General features: G+C 44.0%; 1 protein-coding gene across 7 annotated transcripts in view; it reads left to right on the top strand.

Annotated features, from left to right (window-relative positions):
- The window catches only part of MEF2D (myocyte enhancer factor 2D), a 266,321-nt gene that overhangs the window by 71,849 nt on the left and 170,816 nt on the right, over positions 1 to 23,656 (top strand). For all 7 annotated transcript variants that reach the window (XM_073610216.1, XM_073610214.1, XM_073610211.1 and 4 more), the window contains exon 2: positions 21,055 to 21,117. The gene's annotated coding sequence lies outside the window, so the exon portion shown is untranslated. The remainder of the gene's footprint in view (positions 1 to 21,054; positions 21,118 to 23,656) is intronic.

The raw sequence follows: 23,656 nt of genomic DNA, 5'->3' as shown, positions 1-23,656 counted from the left end.
CGCCACCTTTAGAGAAATACAGAACAAGTATCATCTGCTACTATGGAATTTGTTAATGATAACAAGAAAGATGGTAAAATAGATCCCCAGCAACAGTAGACCCCCTAGCAACGATACATCCCTCACATAGTAGACCCCTCATCAAAATACCACCCCAGCAACAATAGATCACCCACACAATAGACTTCCCCCAGCAACAATAGATCCCCACAAAACAATACACTTCCCCCAGCAACAATAGATCCCCACAAAACAATAGACTTCCCCCAGCAATAATGGATCCCCCACACAACAGTAGGCTTCCCCCCCAGCAACAATGGACCCCCTCAACAAAATGCCACCCTAGCAACAATAGATCTCCCACACAACAATTGACTTCCCCCAGCAACAATGGACCCTTCAACAAAATACCACCCCAGCAACAATAGAACCCAGCAGCAATGGATCCCCCACACAACAATAGGCTCCCCCTCCCAGCAACAATGGACCCCTCAACAAAATACCACCCCGGCAACAATAGGTCCCCCACACAACAATAGACTTACCCCCCAGAAACAATAGACCCCTTAACAAAATACCACCCCAGCAAAAATTGATCCCCCACACAATAGGCTTCCCCCTCAGCAACAACGGACCCCTCAACAAAATACCACCCCAGCAACAATAGACCCCCAGCAACAATGGATCCCCCACACAACAATAGGCCTGCCCCAGCCATTAATGGGCCCCTCAACAAAAAAACACTCCAGCAATAGTAGACCCCCAGCAGCAGTAAACAGATCTCCCAGCAGCCAGTGTTGTCAATAGACCTTCCAGCAGCCAACAACAAGAGTCCTCTCTCTCAACAGTAGATCCCTCCCAGCAACAATTGACCCCCCCCCCCCCCCCCGGCAGCCAGCAACAGTAGACCTCTCCCTCAACAGTAGATCCCTCCCAGCAACAATTAACCCCCACCAGTAGACCTACTCAATAGATCCCCATGCAAAAATAGATCCCCACCAGTGACAAAAGATCCTCCAGCACTCCTTGCCATTACATACATTCAGTGCTGGAGGTACCGGAACTGCATTCCCCTGCGTTTCTGCTGAAAAAAAGCCCTGGTTATTCAAATTTTAAAATCTCTTGATGGGTGGATATCCATCTGGGGCAGCAGGCATTCCTAGCAGACTGAATTAGCCTGCAGACCATCCTAGGTAGCACCCACATATAATGCTGATGTAATAATTGAAAGAACTGAAATCTAGTGAATAGAAGCCAGGAAATGAGATGGGCTCTGTCTGACTTGCTGCAGCTTCCAATGCACATTGTGAGAAGCCCTCAGTGTGCAGTATAATCAGAGTAAACAAATTCAGTCCAGTAGAGGAGCCTGTGCAACTGTTGAAGGCCGGAATTCAGCTTTAAATTGTATATGTCTGCGTTTAACCAGAATGTGCCTCTTTAATCTGGAAATGAGAGGATATGGCATGCCATGGCCACCAAGGCAGAGTACGGTGACGGTGCACCAGAGGCTATAAACTCTCTCACGGGCTTTGATGTGGCAAGCCACAAGTATGAGTTGTTTTATATCATCCGAGGTCTTCTGTCACACAGCATTTGTTGTCACAGCTAAACGGTTCAGAAGGATTACGGCGTCACAATATTTTCCAGAATTTTTTTATTTTTTAAAGTGAAACTCCAATGCAACTAAAAAGTAGACAATGGTCCAAGAGGAGAAGCTTTTAAAAAGAATTGCCAAGCACAACTGGTTTTCACATCCACCTGGTGGACAGTGTGGCTCATGCTGCTGGAGCAGAACACTGAAAGGTCCAATTGCATTGTTGCAGAAGGTTTTTGTTTTTTGTTCCTGGATCTTGGTCTTGCTGAACCATAGTATGTGTAGGAGGAAGAGTGACCACACGCAGGAACAGATTTTGATGTGCTCAGTTCTTAGAATTTCCAGCTGTTTTTTTTTTAATAATAATTCATTCTTAAAGTGAACTAGCCACAACTGGGCTCATACAACATATTCAATCTTAAAAATCTTGGGTCGGAGAAGGTCAAAAAAACACAGTGATCCGAACAACGGAGGTGCCCACTGGAGTGTGTAATAGGATTGTGGTGTGTCCAAGGATGGATGAGAGATGTTTGATGAACATCTCCATCTCCAAAATACGCCCCTTTCTAACCAATGACACAACAAAGCTCTTAATTCACTCGCTGGTCATCTCTCGCCTCGACTACTGCAACTCCCTTCTCATTGGCTTACCTCTACATAGTCTATCACCTCTTCAATCCATTATGAATGCCGCTGCCAGACTCATCCACCTTACCAATCGCTCTGTGTCTGCCACTCCTCTCTGTCAATCCCTTCACTGGCTTCCGCTCGGCCAAAGAATTAAATTCAAAATTCTAACAACTACGTACAAAGCCATCCACAATTTCGCCCCCAGCTACATCACTAGCTTAGTCTCTAAATACCAACCTACTCGCTCTCTTCGTTCCTCTCAAGACCTCCTGCTCTCTAGCTCCCTTGTCACCTCCTCCCATGCTCGCCTCCAGGCCTTTTCCAAAGCCTCTCCAATCCTATGGAACTCCTTACCCCAATCTGTCCGCTTATCTCCTACTTTATTAGCTTTCAGAAGATCCCTGAAAACCCTTCTCTTCAGAGAAGCCTATCATACCCACACCTAACAACTGTATTTTCATTTTTTCCATCAGCTCATCCCCCACAGTTATTACCTTTTTGTTTCCACTTGACCCTCCCTTCTAGATTGTAAGCTCTAACGAGCAGGGCCCTCTGATCCCTCCTGTATTGATTTGTATTGTAAGTGTACTATCTGCACCATGTTGTAAAGCGCTGCGCAAACTGTTGGGGCTATAGAAATCCTGTATAATAATAATATTTCATCAAAAACAACGCGTTTCGTGGCTCACGCCACTTTCTCAGTTTAACGCAAAAGTTTCCACTTTGTGGCGTGTGTACTGGGCCAGGAAACCACAAAAAAATCCAAAGTGTGTTGCTTGTTGTGGAAAAGTGTCATGAGTTTTTTTTTTTTTTCCCCAAGCAGAATTGCACGTTGGCCATTAAGACTTCAACGGAAGTGTCAAAAAATGCAAAAGTCAAGCATTTTAGCATGTTTTCACCCATTTTCACACCTAACTGGTCTGGCAGATACAAGGAATACAACACATGATGTCTCAAATGAGGGTGCTTTCCATTGACCAAAACCAAAACACATGAAAAACACACACACACACACACACACACACACACACACACACACACACACACACACACACACACACACACACACACACACTACTCTTCAAAAAAGTGTTTTATTGCACACAATAACGCCCCAATGAAGCATTAAAATTGTTTGGATGCAGTTATACGCGAGTGTATATGGAAGCTAAGGTGACTTCTTACCCCTGACATCAAGTTGAAGTATGAGATTTGGAGAATACAGAAGCAACACCACCCAACCACAATTACACCACCACCACACTGCTCCACCACCCAACCACCATCCCACCACCCAACCACCAATACAACACCACATCACTCCACCACCTTACCACTTCACTACCCAACCACCACTACAACACCACTCCTCCACCACCCAACCACCATGACAGCACCCAACCACCATCACACCACTCCACCACCCAACCACCAGTACAACACCACACCACTCCTCCACCATCACACCACTCCACCACCACCTTACCACTTCACTACCCAACCACCACCACACCACTCAACCACCAATACAACACCACTCCTCCACCACCCAACCACCATCAGACCACCCAATCACCACCACTCCACCATCACACCACTCCACCACACCCCCCAACCATCACCACTCCACCACCCAACCACCAAACAAAAAAGAAAAAAAAAACAGAAGCAAAAAAACCCCAGTACTTCCAGGTGTGGCAGCATGTAACGGCACTGGGCCAATCACCAGGAACCAGCACTGTCGCATGGTATGAGCTTATAACCCTCTGTAAGCTACAACTTGAATGACTTGTAGTTGACATAGGACAACTTCTGTTGTAGTTGGCATAGAGCAGATTCTCATACACTGGGCAGCTGAAAGCAGCTAAGAGGAGCAAAATAAAGCAGTAAGCATGTGCTGCTAGGGCTGAGGAAATTCAAATTTACCTGTGTGGGAGAAGCACAGGTCTACTTTAACGTGCCTTCAGCAGAATTTTTTTATTGCATGCTCATCTACTTGAACTCATGTGCAAAATGCCGGTTATACGCCTTCAATGTGCAATGGGGTTGATTTACTAAAACTGGAGAGTGGAAAATCTGGTGCAGCTGTGCATGGTAGCCAATCAGCTTCTAACTTCAGCTTGTTCAATTAAGCTTTGATTAAAAAAAAAAAAAAAAAACTTGAAACCTGATTGGTTTCCATGCACAGCTGCACCATTTTTTGCACACTCCAGTTTTAATCAAACCCTAATACATAGAGCATATGTGGAGCAAATCGGGCAATATGGCAGCGTCGAAGTGGGTTCAAGAGTCCCACATAAGCAGCATGAGTGTGGAGGCAACCCCGTGCTTGTTCTCTCCATCCCTTGTTAATCATTACCCTTTGCGCTGTCTCCGCAGGTATCTGGGCTTAGGGTTGCTATGTACAAGAGAAATTAGCATGGAACACAATCCGGTAATTATTTCCGTTATTCTCGGGTCGAGTGCTTGCTTTCTTAATTAGCAGCGTGCACAGAATTTAACCCCTCTGCAGATAGGAGAAAGTGCTTCCGTGAAACAAAGGATTGCCATCGTGTAAGGATTACCCAACATGGGGCTAAGTGGGTTGTAAGCAGAGCTGGGTCCTGGGTTTAGTTTCCAGTAGGGGCGCTATTTTCATGGAGTCTGCATATTCTTGGTGATCTTAGCACAATCTAAAAACTTTAAACCAATTTTTTGTTTTCTGTTGGTATTGGGGGGAGTATAGATGAGTGAGAACCTCTTGCAAGTTTTTTTATTGCGGTTTCTCAGTCAGAGACATATATTTTTTTTTTTTGTCCAGATTACTATTTTAACCAGGACATAAGTGTCAGAAACCAATCAGGCCAAGACAGAAGTACAGTTAAGTCACACTTGTTCAATAATAAAAGTAAAAAGAACAAACGTAGTCAAAACATAGCCAGTAACCGGAACGGATAGTCAGCCAGGCCAGAGGTCAGGGATCAATGAAGTGGAACACCATGCAGGATCTGGAGCCAGAAGGGATGTCAGCAAAGCAATTCTTGGAACAGGATCGCAGGAAATAGTTTCTGTGATGTTGACCAAGGAGAAGGCAGAGCTCCTCTGGACTGGACAGCTTAAGTAGGCAGGACTGACGAGCTGGATATCATCAACAGCTGAGTAACTGTGGAGAGATAGGAGCTGGCAATTAGCCGACAGCTGAGCAGCCAGCTCAGAGAAGGCTTGGTGCACATTTTCCAAGTGGATAGTGTAGGGACAGGATACCCATCTGGCAGGTACAGTGCTTAGCATATGGGAAAAGATTGTGGAGAAGTAGGGAAAGAGCAGGAACTACCCTATCCTTCCAGGAAGCCTCCCCTTTTGGGTATGGACCGGAAGCCTCATTCCGCTCCTCTTGGCAGATGCTGTTAACACCATTGGGCCTCCAGACAACCGTCACATCTGTGTTTCATTCTCTAAGTGGCTCGGAGTGGGTTGCCTCCCTGCCGGGCCTGTCTGTGTGTATTGCTGAACTTCTACAACACACAATTTTTTGATGAACTTGGTGTATGTTCACTGCCCGCCACACCACGCTTCAACCAGCCCACAAGTTGACATTGGAGCAGGAGATGAGAGGAACTCTTCCAATAAGGTCACCTGTTTTCGAAGATGACTAAGAGAGATTTTGTCTCACTTTAAAGAGATTTCCACTCACTTCCCGCTGTGTGTTTGGGATGGGAGATGAAGGAAAAAAAATGTTTTGGCTTTAGCTACACTTTTTTTTTTTTTTTTATTGGCCTGTACGAGTTTGTGCTTGTGTAAGCACCTCTGACAGTTTAGTGCTATGTAATTAGCAAAGGCGCTACAGAATACGTCAGCGATATATGAAGACAGGAAATATCCCATATGCAATTTAGTCATAATAATTCCTGTAACAATGACATGGGATGGAACCAATAAATACAGTAAATGTCCCGTATGCAACTTGGCTATATTAATTTCTTTAATAATGAACTGGGTTGGAACCTTTTTACTTTTAACAACGTAATGGCGGTTGTATAGTAATTACAGATAAGGATATGTGGATGTGCTTATTAAACCTAAAGACTGATTAGTTGGTTTTGCCAATAAAGGCCGATCTACGTCCCATTGCTTCCATTGCTCTGCAGATTTTTTTTCAGAGCACCCCGTGCCTTCACATCTCTGTTCTCTTGCCCTTTTAGTTGTCATCAAACATCTGCCAGTTTCACTTCCCTCTCTGCAAGAAGGAAGTTGGACACTTAAATCGAAACTGGAGGCTGACAACGGTCACAGAGTGAAGGCCTGGTCTTCGGCGCTCCTTTGTAACACTACAAGACCGCAGCATGCATCATGCACGCATACATTTTTTTGATGCCCTGCAATCAAGGATTTCTAAATAATGCCTCATTTCTCTGCTGTGCCATCTCACACTACCCTTTGAAATATCACAACCAGAAAGTCTTCAGTCTTTTTTATTGGATCTGGAGTATCCTTTTTGTATTCTCTGGTTTGGGCTTTGGTTGTAAGGTGGTTTGTGGCCTGAGGGAACCTTGGTGGCTCATGTAAGACCCAAAAGTGGCGTTTATTCCTTAATAGAGCATTGCAAGAAAAAACTTAGGAGGTAGATGCCACACTAAAAATCTTTGTCCCTAGACCAGTGATGGTGAACCTTGGCACCCCAGATGTTTTGGAACTGCATTTCCCATGATGCTCCACTACACTGCAGAGTGCATGAGTATCATGGGAAATGTAGTTCCAAAACATCTGGGGTGCCAAGGTTCACCATCACTGCTCTAGACCTATATAATTGCATAACACCAACTCTGTTAACTCTCACAGATTATGGGAAAAGACGAGTCAGACGCTATGGTGGTTCTCTTGACAGAACAGTTATGTGATGCTTCTTTCTTATAGCTGGACAAGTAGAATATTCCCGTTGCACACGGTCCTAGAAATGGCTTTGAAGCAAGTGGGTGCTGTAGAAACTACTGGCCGGTAACTGGTGTCAACACAAGTGACAGCATATATTTCCAGCAAACCATGGATCTCCAAAATGGCCTTTCAAAATTGTATTCAAGTGACCACATCACAGCAGTAAATTGGAATGTTTCGGGGCCACGCATTCTCGCATGCCTGATGAAGGTGGTCCCAAAATGTGGCAATTTAGTGATGTGATGTGACTACTTTGATCAATTTTTGGATGCGGTATTGAAGATTCATGGTGTGCTGGAGATGTATGCTTTTTCCTGTAGTGGGATTTTGTTTTGGTCAATAATAGTTCCAAAACTTGATGGTAGCTATAGAGAACATGTTGACAGTAACAGGGTTATGGGAAAGAATGTCGAGGCAGTAGCCATAATGTATCCTGCTGCAGGATATATCTTTGGCCACAAAGTACCATGCTTTTAGTTACAGAGAATTATGGGAAACATTTAGGGGTTGCTACCACGATGGCTTGGCAGCTTCATCCTTCTAAACGATGGCTGGCTTTTGTTCTCCTACTTTTTTTTTTTTTTTTTTTTTTTTTTTATATGGGGATTTGCAGGCCCCTCCTTAGCTAGAAATGTTTAGAACTGATTATAAAGTGAACCTGTCAAGAATTTGAACTAATCCAACCATGTTAGTTCTGAATTTTGAGTTGCCCATTCATGGATGGAAATTCTGCTGGTTGTACAGTAGTCAATCTACTGATCGACTTCTGTACAACCAGCCTGTTGGAAAATGTCTGTTTTATCAGTTTTACCAGCTATAGCCGGGAATCCTCCCACTAAGCCTTTGTATTCTAACAGTCTCCCCGCTGTTAGAATGCAAAGGCTCAATGGGAGGATTCCCTCATCCACCTTGAATGGGGGAATTGAGTCAGTTTTTTTGTTCAATCTGCGGGTTGAAAATGACTCATGTATGTGTTGCTTTAGTATTATATTACTGGTTGTTCTTTCATTTATGCCTGCGATTCAGAATGTCCAGAACCTGGCCACACACGCTGCAAACCAGTGCCATGGCATTCCTCAACTTGTGGGATGGCAAAACCAATGGCAAAACTATTATACCATCTTGTTATCCAATGGGATGCCTTATCAGTCAAAAGTTGGATGGCCTGTTTGGTAGTGGCATGGGGGGGGGGGGTGCCAAATTCAAGAAAGTTGAGAGCCTTGGTCAGTAGTGGTGTATATGCGACCAGATGGGGGCCTGCAAATCTCTGCCAAGACTATGACCCTCAATTACAAGTCAAAGATTGTGCATTTTATTGGTGTTATCAGCTGCTGGCCAATGTTTGAGGTGGCCCTGTAAACTGTGCAGGGTTGTAAAGGGAGCCGCCTGCATTTCCTGGACAGTAAATGGCACATTTTATACATGAGAACAGTGTAGTTCTAATCATGTCCTGAAGATATGCAAAAATACTCCATGTGATTGGTGTCTCACCACTTATCTCGTCTGTTTCCAGTTCCCCCCTCTGTCTCTTTATCTTATCGACTGCTCTGACACCAGATAGTGTGAATTTAGTTGATAATTCAGTGCCTAGGAAAATATGAACTGCAACTCCCATCAAGGCCTGCAGCTTTTTAGTTTGCAGGCTGTCAAATTCTTTCTCCTTTTTATCTTCTTTGCTTTACCCCTTCTGTCTTCTTTTCTCTACTCTTTTATTTTCCTTTCCTTTGTTCTTTTGTATTTCCCTTTTGCTTATTTTTTCTTTTAGTTTACCTTTCTCTATTTTCTTCTGTGTGTTTTTATTTTACTACTATGCTTTTTTCCTTTAATTCTCCTGTTCCATTCCTCTTCTCTCATTTCCTCAGTTTAGTTTCTTTCTTCTGTTTTTGTTTTGCTCCATTCCTCTTCCTTCGTCACCTCTTCCTTCCTCTCTCTTTGTCTGTTTCCTTTTTTTCTTTTCTTACTTTTTCCTTTTCTGTGTTCATTCCTTTCATTTCATCTTTTTTCTTTTCTTTGTTGCTTTTACTTTTTCTTCCCTCTGTTCAATTCCTCTTTTTTCCTTTTCTCCATCTTTCCCCGTTTCTTTCCTTTGTTTCAATTTCTTTTTCTGTTCTGCTTTCTCTTTCCCTTTTTTTTTTTTTTCCTTTCCTCTATTCCTTTTTTTTATTTTATTTTTCTTTCTTTTTCTTTTGTTCTGTCCTTCTCCCCTCTCTTCTGTTCCTTTTACCCTCTCTCCCTTTTCTCTTCTCTGTTCCTTTTTCTCCCTTCTCCTCTGTTACTTTCTTCTATCCCTTTCCTTACATTTTTCTTCTCCTCTCTCCTCTGTGCCTTTTCTCCTCTCTCATCTGTTCCTTTTTCTCCCTTCTGTTCTTTTCTTCTAATTCTTTCCTTCCGTTTCCTCGGTTCATGTTTTCCCCTCTCCTCGGTTCATTTTTTTCCCCCTTTCCTTGGTTCATTTGCTCCCCTTTCCTCGTTTCCTTTTCTCCTCTCTCTCCTCTGTTCCTTTCCTCTATTCTTTCCCTTCCCTCTCTCTCCTCTGTTCTTTCCTCTCTCTCTCTCTCTCTCTCTCTCTCTCTCTCTCTCTCTCTCTCTCTCTCTCTCCTTATTTTCCCTATTCCTTTCCTTTTTCCATACTTTATTCCTTTTACTTTCCTCTAATCCAGTGCTCTCCAAACTGCGGCCCGGAGGCCAGATGTGGCCCTTTGCATGCCTATATCAGGGCCCTTGGGACACTATTTGTTCCGCTGGCACAAGGCACTATTCCTTTCACACCAACAATGGGCATAATTGTTACTGATACTAACAATAGGAAACTATTCCTTCCACTGACACCAATGAAGGGCCACTATTCCTTCCCCTGATACCAACAATGGGCCCACTATTCCTCCCAATGACACCAATGACGGGGCACTATTTCTTCACCTAATAACAATAGGACCATATTCCTTACACTAATATCAATGATGGGGCATTGTTTACTCTCATTGACACCAGGACATCCTCTACACCCATTAGCCACAGTCCAGCCCCCTTAAAAATCTGAAGGACCGTAAACTAGCCCTTTGTTCAGAAAGTTTAGAGACCCCAGCTCTAATCTATTCCCTTTGCTCGCCTTATCTCTGTTGCTTTTCCTTTCCTCTGCACCTTTTCCTCTTTTTTTCTTTTCCTCTTCTCTCGGTTTCTTTTCCTTCCCTCTGAACCTTTTCCTTCTATTCCTTCTCCTTTTTTCTTTTGCATGTTCTTTTCACTGTTCCACTCCCATTTCTGCATCTTATCACTGTTGCTCTTCCTTCCCTCCCTATATTTTTCTGTTCTCTTCCTTTTCCTTACCTCTGTTTCGTTCCCTTTCCTCGTCTTATCACCGTTGCTCTTCCTACCTTCCGGTACCTTCTCTTTTTTCCTCTGTACCTTTTCCTTCCATCGGTACATTTTTTTTTTCCTTTGCTGTATTCCTTTACTTCCCATTTTTTCCTTCTGTTCTCTGCTCCTTTTCCATCCTTTTTTCTGCTCTTTTTTTTTACCTTACCTTTGCTTCCTTTTTTTTTTCATTTCCTTAGTGTCCTATTTTTCACGAAAGAAAGCCAACTCAAATGCCCAGATGGGCATCATACAGAATAATATTTCATGAACTCTACTTTATCCATTTGTGTGTATATATTCAATGGCTTTGCTATATATTTCATACGGAGTGCGATTTTATACCCTTTTTATGACAAATTGACACATTGCTAAGCCATTTGTATGTGTATTATTATTTTTTTTTTTCAATAACCGTGTGAGGATCACAGCTTGCTCTTCAAGTAATGGCACCTGGAAAACGTTGCCCTTTCACCAAGGTTATTAAAATGTGCGCAGTCCACCCCCTTCCTTCAGGACCTGAGCAGGTTCTAAGCCCTGTTCATCCCTTCGAGACGCAAAGTTAGGTTATTCTTTTTAGAGCTGAATCACTTTGACCCCTTGGAACTTTTTTATTCTGTATGATTGAACCTAGAGAGGGAGTTGGGACTTTGTGTGAGGCAGATGGCAACCAAATAGGGTAGGTTGCCACCTGTATCCACACAAAAGTCCCAACTCCCTCTCTATGTTCAATCATACAGAATGAAAAAAGTTCCAAGGGGTCAAAGTGATTCAGCTCTAAAAAGCATAACCTAACTTTCTTGTGTCCCGAAGGGATGAACGGGGGCTTAGAACCTGCTCAGGTCCCGAAGGACGGGGGTGGACTGTGCACATTTAATAACCTTGGTGAAAGGGCAACGTTTTCCAGGTGCCATTACTTGAAGAGCAAGCTGTTATCCTCACACGGTTATTGAAAAAAAAAAAATGGAAACGAGAACAGCTCAGGAGCCATTAGAGGTGCGGAAATCAAATCTAGCTGAGAAGACAGTTTTTATATCCGCATCCGAGGCTTGTTTAACCTGATCCTCCAAGCTGCACGGTATCACTTTCCACCTGTGTGACACAGCCGGTGCTCCCAACATCAGCAGCTGATAACACCGCTGAACCACGCCGCGGTACAGTGCCAGAGAAACTGATTAGGGCTGATAATAGGCAGTAGCCAACTTAACAAGCACATCCATTTTTATTCGAAGAATCGTGTGTAGCTGTTGTTTTGTTCTCATTTGCCTAGCGCTGGCCCTTTTTCAACAGGAACTTTATGAAGTACAGTGAATCAATTAGTACCTGCCCCCCAATCACATTAGTGCCTGCCCCTGAGGAAGCTTTTGGCTTTAACCACTTCCGGACCGCCCACCGTCGTTATACGTCCTCGCTTTGAAGAGGAATATCGTTGTTATGGCAGCAGCTAGCTGCCATAAACCCCGGTATCCTCTTCTTCAGCGGGTGGTCCGCTTCAATATAAAAGTGGTCTCTGTGGCGGATTCGCTGTAAGATCACTTTTATCCCGCCACGCTCAGGTGCCCTCCACCGCTTTCCGGAGGCGATCGGATCCTCTCCCCAGCCTGACATGGAGACGAGTGAGGGGAAGATGGCCTCCACCCATCTCCATATCATTGCAGGGCGGAAGCAACGTCAAAATGTCACTTCCGCCCATAGCTCTTAAAGGGACTTTTTTTTTTATTTTTATGTTTTAAATGACAATTTTTTAATTTCATTTTGTTTTTTTAATTGCAATTCAGGGTAAATATGAGATTTGAGGTCTTTATGACCCCAGATCTCATATTTAAGAGGTCCTGTCATGCTTTTTTTTTTCTATTACAAGGGATGTTTACATTCGTTGTAATAGGAATAAAAGTGACATTTTTTTTTAAAGAACAGTGTAAAAATAAAAAACAAAAAGGTAAAATAAATAAGAAAAAAATTTTTTTCTTTTTAAACGCGCTCCATCCCGACGAGCTCGCATGCAGAAGCGAACGCATACGTGAATAGCACCCGCATATAAAAACGTTGTTCAAACCACACATGTGAGGTATCGCCGCGATCGGTAGAGCGAGATTAATAATTCTAACCCTAGACCTCCTCTGTAACTCAAAACATGCAACCTTTAGAATTTTTTAAACGTCGTCTATGGAGATTTTTAAGGGTAAATGTTTGTCGCCATTCCACGAGCGGGTGCAATTTTGAAGCGTGACATGTTGGGTATCAATTTATTCGGCGTAACATTATCTTTCACAATATGAAAAAAACTTTACTGTTGTCTTATTTTTTTAATTAAAAAAAGTGTATTTTTTCCCAAAAAAGTGCGCTTGTAAGACCGCTGTGCAAATACGGTGACACAAAGTATTGCAACGACTGCCATTTTATTCTCTAGGGTGTTAGAAAAAAAAACTTTATAATGTTTGGGGGTTCTAAGTAATTTTCTAGCAAAAAAAAATGTTTTCAACTTGTAAACAACAAATCTCAGAAAGAGGCTCGGTCGTTAAATGGTTAAGTGGCATTCTTACAGGCCTTAAGGTTTTTATTACAATTTTGGATAGAATGGTGGGAGTTAGAACCTCCTATGAGGGGTTTTTTGGCTGTCTATGTCCCCAAGAGACAAAATGGGAAGTCAAGTGAACAGGAAATGAAGGGAAGTCTTCCTGAAGGGAAGTCTTCCTAAAATGACAGGAAATCTCCCCATGGATGGTAGTCACTGGAACAGAACGTGAAGACTCTTTTTTTTGCTTTTGAGTTTTGTGATAGAGTATGGAATTTGCTGTCTTTGTTTCCGAGGGATTTTTTTCATTAGTTTCCATCCTGGAGACACAACAGGAAATGTAACAGAATCCACCTGGGACAGGTGTCCCCATTGGAAGATTAGTCCCCTTCTCCTGTTTCGATGAAATTTTGGATTTTGGCTTTGGAGAGGAACAAACGGGGTCCTTCTCTAATGGGGACACAGGTAGCAAAAAAAAATCCTCACCACACCATCCTAAATCAATAAAGAAATGTGGCTGCAGATATGCTTAAATCTCGTGTTGATAGTATTTGTTTCTCATTAATTTCAGTGCTCTGGAAATCCTACGTTTGTCACTAAGGGGTTAATTCTATTGTGTTGAGCAATGTAAAAAAATCTCTTGGGCCTAAAATCAGGGTTTCCGGACATAAAACTATTCCTCTGAAACATCCTCCTTTTTATATTGGTTGCGTGTTCTTGTCACTATTTTTATCTTGTCACTTAATCATTAGCTGTTGTGTCTGTGCTGGGCTCAGTTTCATTGTGGTAAATGTGCCCTGTGTTACTACTGTGCCGCTATTTGCATACCAGCTTACTGCACTGGTGGTTGCAGACACTGTGCCCTGCCTCATGCTGCTTTGTCAGCGCACAGGTGATGTGCATCCAAAGTATGGCGATTAATTCTCTTCCTTTACCTCCCTTCTATCATCCTCCTGCACATGTGGCTGCTTTGCAGTGATCTGGTCTAAAGAGGTTGTTTGTGTGCTGAGAATAATTAATGTGGAGATGAGGAGCTTTGACCATGGACATCTTGCCTTGAAGGGCAAAATAACAGGTTCACTTAGTTGCTGCCCTCCCCCAGGTGCTCATTCTTGGAGCCTTGAGTACTGTCTTGCCAAGCCCATGTGAAAGTGCAGAGTGTCTAAGCGTCTAGTCGCCAAGTTCATTCTACAATATTAAGACATTTTAGACATTTGTGTACTTCCAACCTTGTGGCAACAGTTTGGTAAAGGTCCTTCCCTGTTCCTGCATGACTGTGCTCTGTGCACAAAGCCAGCCCCAAAAAGACATACTGTAGATTGATGAATTTGGTGGGGAGGAACTCAAATGGCCTTCATAGAGCCCTGACATCAACCTTATTGACCAGTTTGGTGTTGAACTCCAGTGGTCTACACAGATACCTGACCTCAACCTCGTTGAACACCTTTGGCATGGATTGAAATGTTAGTAATGGGCCACATCTTCTGGTCCAGTATTTGTGCCTTACAAATGCTTTTTTTTGCTAAACGGGCACAAATTCCCACAGACACACACCAAATTTTTTGGAAAGCCTTCCCAGAAGAATGGAGGCTGTTATTGCCACAAAGGGAGGGAACGGGAGCTATTGCCAATGGGTTTGCAACAAGCTTATATTGGGACTATGGTCAGGTGTCCACGCTTGGCTATAAATTGCCCCAACCACCACATTTTTTGGAAAGCTTTTCCAGAAGAAGGGGAGCTTCCATAATAGTGCCCATGGGTTTGGAATGTGATGTCCAACCCAACAAGCTTGTATAGGCTAATTTAGGTAATTTATGCTAGTTTCTATGTAAAAATAAATTTAATTGGTTGGTGGTGGGATATTGGTGGTATATATAGTGGTGGTATAATGGGATACAAAGTGGTGCAAACAGTCAAACGTTGTACTATATATGAAAGTTGTCCAAAGAATTTATTATACTATAACACAATAAAAAGTTATGTGTGTGTATATATATATATATATATATATATGTGTGTATATGTGTGTTTGTATATGTGTGTATGTATGTGTGTATGTGTATGTGTATATGTGTATATATATATATGTATGTGTATATGTATATATATATATATATATATATATATATATATATATATATATAAATAAATATATTTTTTTTATTATATGTATATGTGTATTTTTTTTTTCTTTTTCTGGTAAATTGTATGCGCACCTAATGTTTTTTAGGGGATTTTTTTTTTTAGCTCTTTTGTAAAGTAGAAAAAAAACAGAGAATAAAGCACAACATGCACATTCTTTGGAGGATTACCTCCATTTGTTGCCCAGCACCAGCTTCTGCCCCTTGACTTGTTAAACAGCTCCGGGTCCCGCGGAAAGTGTGTTGGGTAAGCATGCCGCACCGCGGGGCACTCATTCCCATCGATCATCGCCCGAGCTCACAGCAATATTACATAACAGAAAAGAGGAAAAGCTTTCAGTCGGAAAAGAAGAACATTGCTCTGTCAGGCAGCAGAGCCGAGCCCCATCCATTGTTTAATAATTCAATTCACTTAACAGGCTGTATCGGATTTTACTTTTCACTTGATTGGACAGACAGGATCTGGAAGCCCATGGGTGCAGCCATGAAAGGGAATTCGGGAGGAGTGAGCGCGAGGAGGAGAACTGAGAGAGTGCACTGGGGAGAAAGAACAGAGTGGGTTTAACCTCCGCCACAGAAAAGAAAAGCGGAGTCGTGTTGCTTTTACGGCCATGTTCGCATGGTTGTCTTGTGGTGGGCCAGAGCCTGGGGAGATCCCTGGAGCCAGGCAGTGAAGGCCTACTATTGTTCAGTCTTTGTAACCATATGGCCTTCCACTCCTTAGACATGTTTCAAACTGTAATGGGGTACAGAAGACCAGCCAGTACCTGTGTGTGGGGAGGTGCAGTGTGGTGTGGCGGCAGTAAACACTTGGAGACCAGATGCAATACCAGAACAGTGTTGTAGTCCATGTTCGACAAACGCAACTACCTGGGGGAGGACAACCCAACGGGAGCACTCACAGAATGTTGCAGATAACAAGGTAGCAGCAGGTCTCGGGTTCTCCAACAATGTCTGTCACAAGGGCTAGAATGTGGCCTGGCCTGGCCTGTCTGCACCCAAACAGGGGAGGCTTCCAGGAAGGATAGCATGTCCCTGCTGTTTCCCTACTTGCCAGGAACCTCTCCTTACTGCTATTACTATCCCTGCACTACCCACACACAGAATTTGCCCTTAGCCTGGGAACTAGGGCCTTAAATAGGCTCCACCTGACCCAAGGTGGCTGCTAGTCATATGGAGCAGCAGCATCCGATCGAATAGCTTCCCCATCTGGCCTGTTAGTGGGTCTTGAGGACAGGAGTTGAGAACCACCACTGCCATAGAGGAACCATGTTCCTCTTGACTTCCCCTCCAACTGCAAACCCCACTGCAGTCAAACAAAAACTGCACTGGAGAAAAAAAGACTGCACCTGCCTACATGTGTGTTTTTTTTCGGCAGTGCTCCACTGTCTTCCTAACCATAGCTAGGTGCGTCAGGGGGGATTAAGGTCATCGTTGCACAAAAAGAAACCCAGTGGGTTAAATTGTTGTTGACGGCAGTAGTCAGGGCATTGCCAAGTTTCTCTGAACTGCTTGCCCCAAATTAGGTATGCTGAGGCCTTAGAATTGTTCCATTGTAGAGCCTGTATGAGCGAGGACTGATGGCTACAAAAATATTTGTGTTTTGGTGAAGTGACATATATACAAAGCCAGTTATTTCTTTGCTGCCTGTGATCCATTGAGGAAACATTCCTTCACTTCCTGTTCTGAGGCACAACAGGAACTGTAAAGGAAGTCTCTACAATTTAAGAGAAAGCCTCTCTTAGATATTTGTCACTGGCATAAGTGCTCCCATTGTAATATTTCCCCTCTGTTTCTGTTGTGACAACTCAAAGTTTTTTAATTTTTTTGTTAGAAGGCCACCTAAAGCATTGTAATTTTTTTGTGCTACAAGAAAGAACTCCCCTCGATTTTATGAGTCCCATTATCTCTTATCTGCTCAAGCCGGTGTTCTGAAGGAGATGTTCAGCTTTGCTAGAAAAATGCTCTTTTTACTGGCAGCGTCAACGCATGTAAAACATGGGCTTGAGTCATACGAACCATCTGCTTTGCGTTTGGCCAAGATGAGTAACGCCACTGTTTTGTGTGTCAGGCTTACCATTATGTAGCGAGGGAATATAAACTGCCTTTATAGCCGTATGTCATTGAGACCCTGGATGGAAGCCACCATGTGTAATTGCTAAAGGATATGGGAGATGGAGGGTAGCCGGTTTTATCTGTAGCTGATAAGGCAGAGTGACATACAGACCATTATTAATCTTATGTCTGTCTGTTTTTGTGGTGATATGTACCATACATCCATCCTTCCCAAACTTTGGTCAGTAGAGTACCACAGCCAAGAACATTTTGCAGTGTTCGAGGACAACCTGTACTGTCGTTTACTGTGCCAAACTGTGTTTTTTTTTTTTTTTTTCTTGTTTTAAATTAAAGATTGCCTGTAATGGAGTTTAATATGTAATTCTGAAGTTCTGGCATGCCCTAACGTCATTCCTCACTGCAAGCCTTCCTATTGGCTAGATTGGCCGATTGCCTTTCTAGGGAAGTAGGGGAAGTGGCATAGCAGAGCTACGCTGGGTTTGGGTCCTTCAGGAAAGCTGTAGGAAAAAGGTATATGCAGGTACTTTTGTACTGTTGGATTGTAATACTTAGCTCCAGTACAGGCTTGTTTCAAAGAGCCAGGCAATAATAAAATTAGTTACTGGACTGCAAAGATTCTCCCAAAAAACACAGCTACTCTAAAATCAAAGGCTACTCAGTTTGGCCTTTGTCTTATGGCTCGTACACATGAGCGAACTTTTCGACGGACTAGGTCCGACGGACTTTCAAACGAACGGACTTGGACACACACGATCACACCAGAGTCCGACGGATTTGTACGCAATGACGTACGACCAGATTAAAATAAGGAAGTTGATGGCCAGTAGCCAATAGCTGCCCTAGCGTCGGTTTTAGTCAGTCGGATTAGCATACAGACGAGCAGATTTTTCGACCGGACTCGAGTCCGTCGGAAAGATTTGAAACATGTTTTTTTTCTAGGTTTGTCGGACTTTTGGGGGAAAAAAGTCAGCTGGAGCCCACACACGATCGAATTGTCCGATGGACCAAGTCTGCCGGAAAGTCCGCTCGTGTGCGCGGCATTAGGTAAACCTCATTCACCGCTACAGTGCCATCTTAATAGCATCATGGGCCCTGAGGTAAAATAGTGCACTGCGGCCCCTACCAGCCTGCATCAGGTGTCCCCATCAATGTCCCCATACATCAGGTTCCTTTATTACGGTGTCCCCATCACAGTGCCCATATACATCAGGTGTCCTCCTCTCGGTCTCCCCTTAGATCAGGGGTCCCCATCAGTCTCCCCTTACATCTGATGTCCCCATCAGTCTCCCCTTACATCTGATGTCCCCATCAGTCTCCCCTTACATCTGATGTCCCCATCACAGTGTCTCTTTACATCAGGTGTTCCTATCACAGTGTTCGAATCAGGTTCCCCTATTAGAGTATCCCCTTACCTCAGGTTCCCTTATCACGGTGTCCCTTTCCTTTGGGTGTCCCCATCACAGTGCCCATATACATCAGGTGTCCCCATCACAGTCTCCCCTTACATCAGGTGTCCTCATCAGTCTCTCCTTACATCTGGTGTCCCCATCACAGTGCCTAAATACATCTGGTGTCCCCATCAAAGTGTCTCTTTATGTCAGGTGCCCCCATCACAGTGCCCATATACATCTGGTGTCCCCATCACAGCCTCCCCATACATCTGGTGTCCCCATCTATCAGGTGTCCCCATCATGGTGTCCTAATACATCAGGTTCCCCTATTAGTGTCTCCTTACCTCAGGTTCTCCTATCATGGTGTACCCATATACATCAGGTGTCCCCATCAGTGTCCTAATACATCAGGTTTCCCTGTCACACTGTCTCCATCCATCAGGTGTCCTTATCACAGTGTCCCCATCCATCTGGTGTCCCCATTACAGTGTCTTAATATAATACATCAGGTTCCCCTATTAGAGTGTCTCCTTACCTTAGATTCCCCTATCATGGTGTCCTTATCCATCAGGTGTGCCCATATATATCAGGTATCATTGTCCCCCATCCATCAGGTGTTCCCATCACATTGCCCCCCCATCCATCAGGTGTTCCCATCACATTGTCCCCCATCCATCAGGTGTTCCCATCACATTGCCCCCCCGTCCATCAGGTGTTCCCATCACATTGTCCCCCATCCATCAGGTGTTCCCATCACATTTCCCCCCCGTCCATCAGGTGTTCCCATCACATTGTCCCCCATCCATCAGGTGTTCCCATCACATTGTCCCCCATCCATCAGGTTCCCCTATTACGCTGTCCCCATCCATCAGGTGTCCCCATCACAGTGCCCATATACATCTAGTGTCCCCGTACATCAGGTTCCCTCATCAGAGTTGTGCCCACTCTTCCCCCTTGTACCCACATAGCACAAATGCTGTTCCCACCTACAATTAAGTCATCCTCTCCTGTGCTGAAACTAAGGTGAGTCCTCAGGCTCAGTGCCGGTGTTCTGCCATATAGTGTCCTCCTATCAGATAGTGTCCGCTCCGTACTGCGCAGGCGCAGCGCTTGCGCAGTACGGAGCAGAAGGAGATGCCGAAAATGTCCGAAGTTGATCAGCTGACCATCAGCTGTACACGGCGCTTCGGCAGTTCTTAGCGATGGCAGTGTAAGAGGGCCCCTCGCGGGCTCGCTTCGCTCGCCACGCTTCGGGCACGGCCTCGCTGCGCTCGGCAACTATATATTCTCACTCTATGTCCACTTGGATAGTAGGGAATGATCCTGGACATAGGGTGAGAATAAAAGCGCAGGCGCCGTGTACAGCTGATGATCAGCTGTCAAACTTCGGAGACTTTCGGCGTCTCGTTTGTCCTCCGTACTGCGCCTGCGCAGTACAGGGAGGACACTATATGATAGGGGACTGTATTTGACAAGACACCGGCTTTCTTCCCTGCAGGAGGAAGGAGAAAGCTGAATCCTCTCTCCAACAGAAGCCGGCAGCTGCTAACTTCTGACAGGAGTGATGTTGCAGTTACTCCTGTCAAAGAGGAGCAGCACAAGCAGCCAAATCGCCAGTGCACCTACCCCAACACAGCTCCCCCCCCTCCTCACCCCTTGTTCTGGTACTGATCATGGGGCCCCCATGCACCTGGGACCCCCGGGGAGGTGCGCAGGGGTGCTTATGCATTAAGACAACCCTACAGGGCTGAAAGATTCAGCAGTACTTTTCACAATGCATTTGGAAAGGTATTGTATACAATTCAACATCATGCAGTATTCCTTTGAGAGAACTGCAGAGGGCAGCACTTGGAAACAAGGCACATGGGAATGTGTTTTTTGAAGACCAAGAGTCATACTTTTTGGAATTTTATGAGTATCAATGATTGTAAAGATATAGCCAGTGGCTGCCACTTTTACAAGATCTAGGTGAATGTTAAAGTTTATGTTTGGGCATAGTGAAATAAAACCCATGGAAAATGTCCATGCATTTTGTATCTTTGCCAGTTATTTTGCCCAGACATACAGCTTAAGGTGAAAATGAAGGTAGGCTGAGACCTCTTAGGAAATAAGTTGAATAGCAAAATGTTCAGGTTTAACTGGAGCCTAAGCTTTACATGCAGCTCCGGTGCTTGTGATAGTCTACAGGCCCCCGAGAGCTCTGTTCATACCATTTGTTCTCATGTTGACACTGGTGTGAGTGCGCTAATGGCTCATGGCCCATGTCTAATGACGTGAAACCACATCAGTTTTAAGTTTATTTCACAGCCCCCAGAACACAGGGATTGTCTTTACCGGCCTCCTTCACGGGAATTAGAGCACATCTCACCATGCTTCCATCTTTCTTCTGAAGGTCCTTTGAGACGCCGAGCACGACTGATTCTATACTTCCCTCTCTTTCAGATAATCCTGTTTGGAAGTTCTTCTCGTTAAATGATGGTCACAGATCTCAGGAAGAAGTTGCATGTAAGTACCTCACCGTGGGTGATTTGATCTTGGCTGTGTTTGCTCATGGTTGAGTAGATAGGGGAGTTTTAGACGAGAGGTAGTGGAGGGTTCTGGGTGAGAACAGGTGCTACAACTTCAGCAGAAGGGTGGTGGTATCTCAGGAAGACTCCGGTGGGTGGTCTAGGCCCTTTGGCCTCCAAAAAACAGCTCTGACCATCTCATTCTGGGGAAAACCTGTGAAAACAGTGTCAACTTTTATGGTCTGTTAACAAATGATTCGAGCGTCACAGCGAACAGTTTTAAAAGGCAACTTTACTTTAAGTATCTAAAGCCAAAACTGTTTTATTTTTGGCATTGTAGGAAAGCGTAGAACCCGTCAGGTTTTTTTTTATTGTTGGAATAGAAAGCCTTAGACACTTTTTTAATACTGGCGTTAATCCATAACAAGAAGACATAAAACAACCAACTAGAAGACATGAAACAGCGTTGACGGTTTTATGTCTTTGTGTTATGAATTTACACCAGTAGTAATAGATTTTTGGACTCTTAGTTCCTTGGTCTTTCTGTTGCTGTATTTCAAGCTCAGGGGACCCTGCTTTTGCTGGGTAAAACTTTACCAGAGCCATTGAGCCCCATTTAAATGTTGCTGAGCTCTTTCAACCATTAATTACTAATGATTCAGATCCAGAGCCTTAAAGCCCAACTCCAGGAAATTTAAAATGAACCCACTGCAAAGTGTCAATTACTCGTTTAAGTCTAGAGCAGTGGTCTCCAAACTGCGCCCTTGGGGCCAGATGTCCTTGGGGCACCATTTCATCCAGTGATATGAACAATGGGGCATAATTCCTCCCACTGACACCAATGAAGGGGCAAAATGCCTCCCAATGACACCAACAATGGGGCACAGTTCCTCCCAATGACACCAACAATGGGGCACAGTTCCTCCCATTGACACCAAAACTGAGACATTGTTTTCACACTGACATCAGGACCTTTTCTACTCCCAATGGCCACAGTCTGGGCCCCCCTTAAGTCTGAAGGACATTAAACTGGCTCTTTGTTTAGAAAGTTTGGAGACCCCTGGTCTAGAGCACGGAGGAAAAAAAGATTTACTTACCTGATCCTCTGCTGCTCCATGCTGCTAGACCCAGTCCCCACAGCATCTTTTCCCCCACAATCCACAAATCTAAGGTCCTGACATCGTCAAGACCAATGTAGGGTCTATAGCCCTGTGCTAGACATGATGGGTGCCGATGGACAGTCCATCGCTGTAGCATTGGGGAGCGCCATCTGCTGGGAGAGCAGGTAAGTAAAAGTGCTTCTCATCTTCCCTAGAATAAACAAAAGCAGTCAACCCTTGCAGTGTGGTCCCAGCCCTACTGCAAGGGATAATTTTTTACGTTTCCCACAGTTGGGCTTTAAGCTGGCCATACACTAGGAGATTTATGGTACGGTTGTTCCAAAATTCTCAGTACATTCGATAATTTGAGGAATATACACTCACTGGCCACTTTATTAGGTAGTAACCTTCCTAGTACCCGGTTGGTTGGACCCTCCTTTGCCTTCAGAACCGCTTTAATGCTTCATGGCATAGATTCAACAAGGTGTTGGAAACATTCCTCAGAGATTTTGGTCCATAGTGACATGATAGCATCATGCAGTTGCTGCAGATTTGTCGGCTGCACATCCATGATGCAAATCTCCCGTTCCACCACATCCCAAAGGTGCTCTATTAGATTGAGATCTGATGACTGTGGAGACCATTGGAGTACAGTGACCTCATTGTCCAGTGGTGAGATGATTGGAGCTTTGTGACATGGTGCGTTATCCTGCTGGAAGGAGCCATCAGAAGATGAGTACACTGTAGTCCTAAAGGGATGGACATGGTCCGCAACAATACTCAGGTAGGCCGTGGTGTTTAAATGATGCTCAATTGGTACTAAGGAGTCCAAAGTGTGCCAAGAAAATATCCTCCACACCATTACACAAATCTTCCAATGGGGGGCACTTATATTGACAACTGTCCAAGAGGGGATTTCCCTCTTTGAGAGATTTGCTCTCACTTCCTGTTGTGTCTATAGCTGTCCAAAAAAAAACTTGGTGGGGTTTTTTTCTTCCCGTTTGTAATTTTTATGTTTGACAGTACTACAAAATTATCAAACATACATACAGATAGCGGAGATCAGATACAGTTGTCGTGGACATAGGTGGCTTAAATTTGTTACAAAGCTTCTCTGCAGCTGTCAGGAAAAAATATTTTGCAGTACCATTACTTAGTATTATCTTGGTCAACATACCAGTAACAAGGAGATACCAGTCATACATTGAAGATACAAGACTATATACTAGAATGTATCCACAGTGAATAGACCTGCTTATGGTGCTTGTGTCACGTGGTTTACAACCCAAGTGGATCCTGGACAATCCCCCAAATGGTGGTTTCCGATCTGGTTATAGAACATCTTTCTTACCATTACTTAGTATTATTTTGATGAACATACCAGTAACAAGGAGATACCAGTCATACAATTGAAGATACATAAGAGTAGAGACTAGA

The sequence above is a fragment of the Aquarana catesbeiana genome, linkage group LG13 (genome assembly GCF_042186555.1).
Source record: "Aquarana catesbeiana isolate 2022-GZ linkage group LG13, ASM4218655v1, whole genome shotgun sequence".
Lineage (NCBI taxonomy): Eukaryota > Metazoa > Chordata > Amphibia > Anura > Ranidae > Aquarana > Aquarana catesbeiana.
This window is presented reverse-complemented; position numbering and strand designations above follow the sequence as displayed.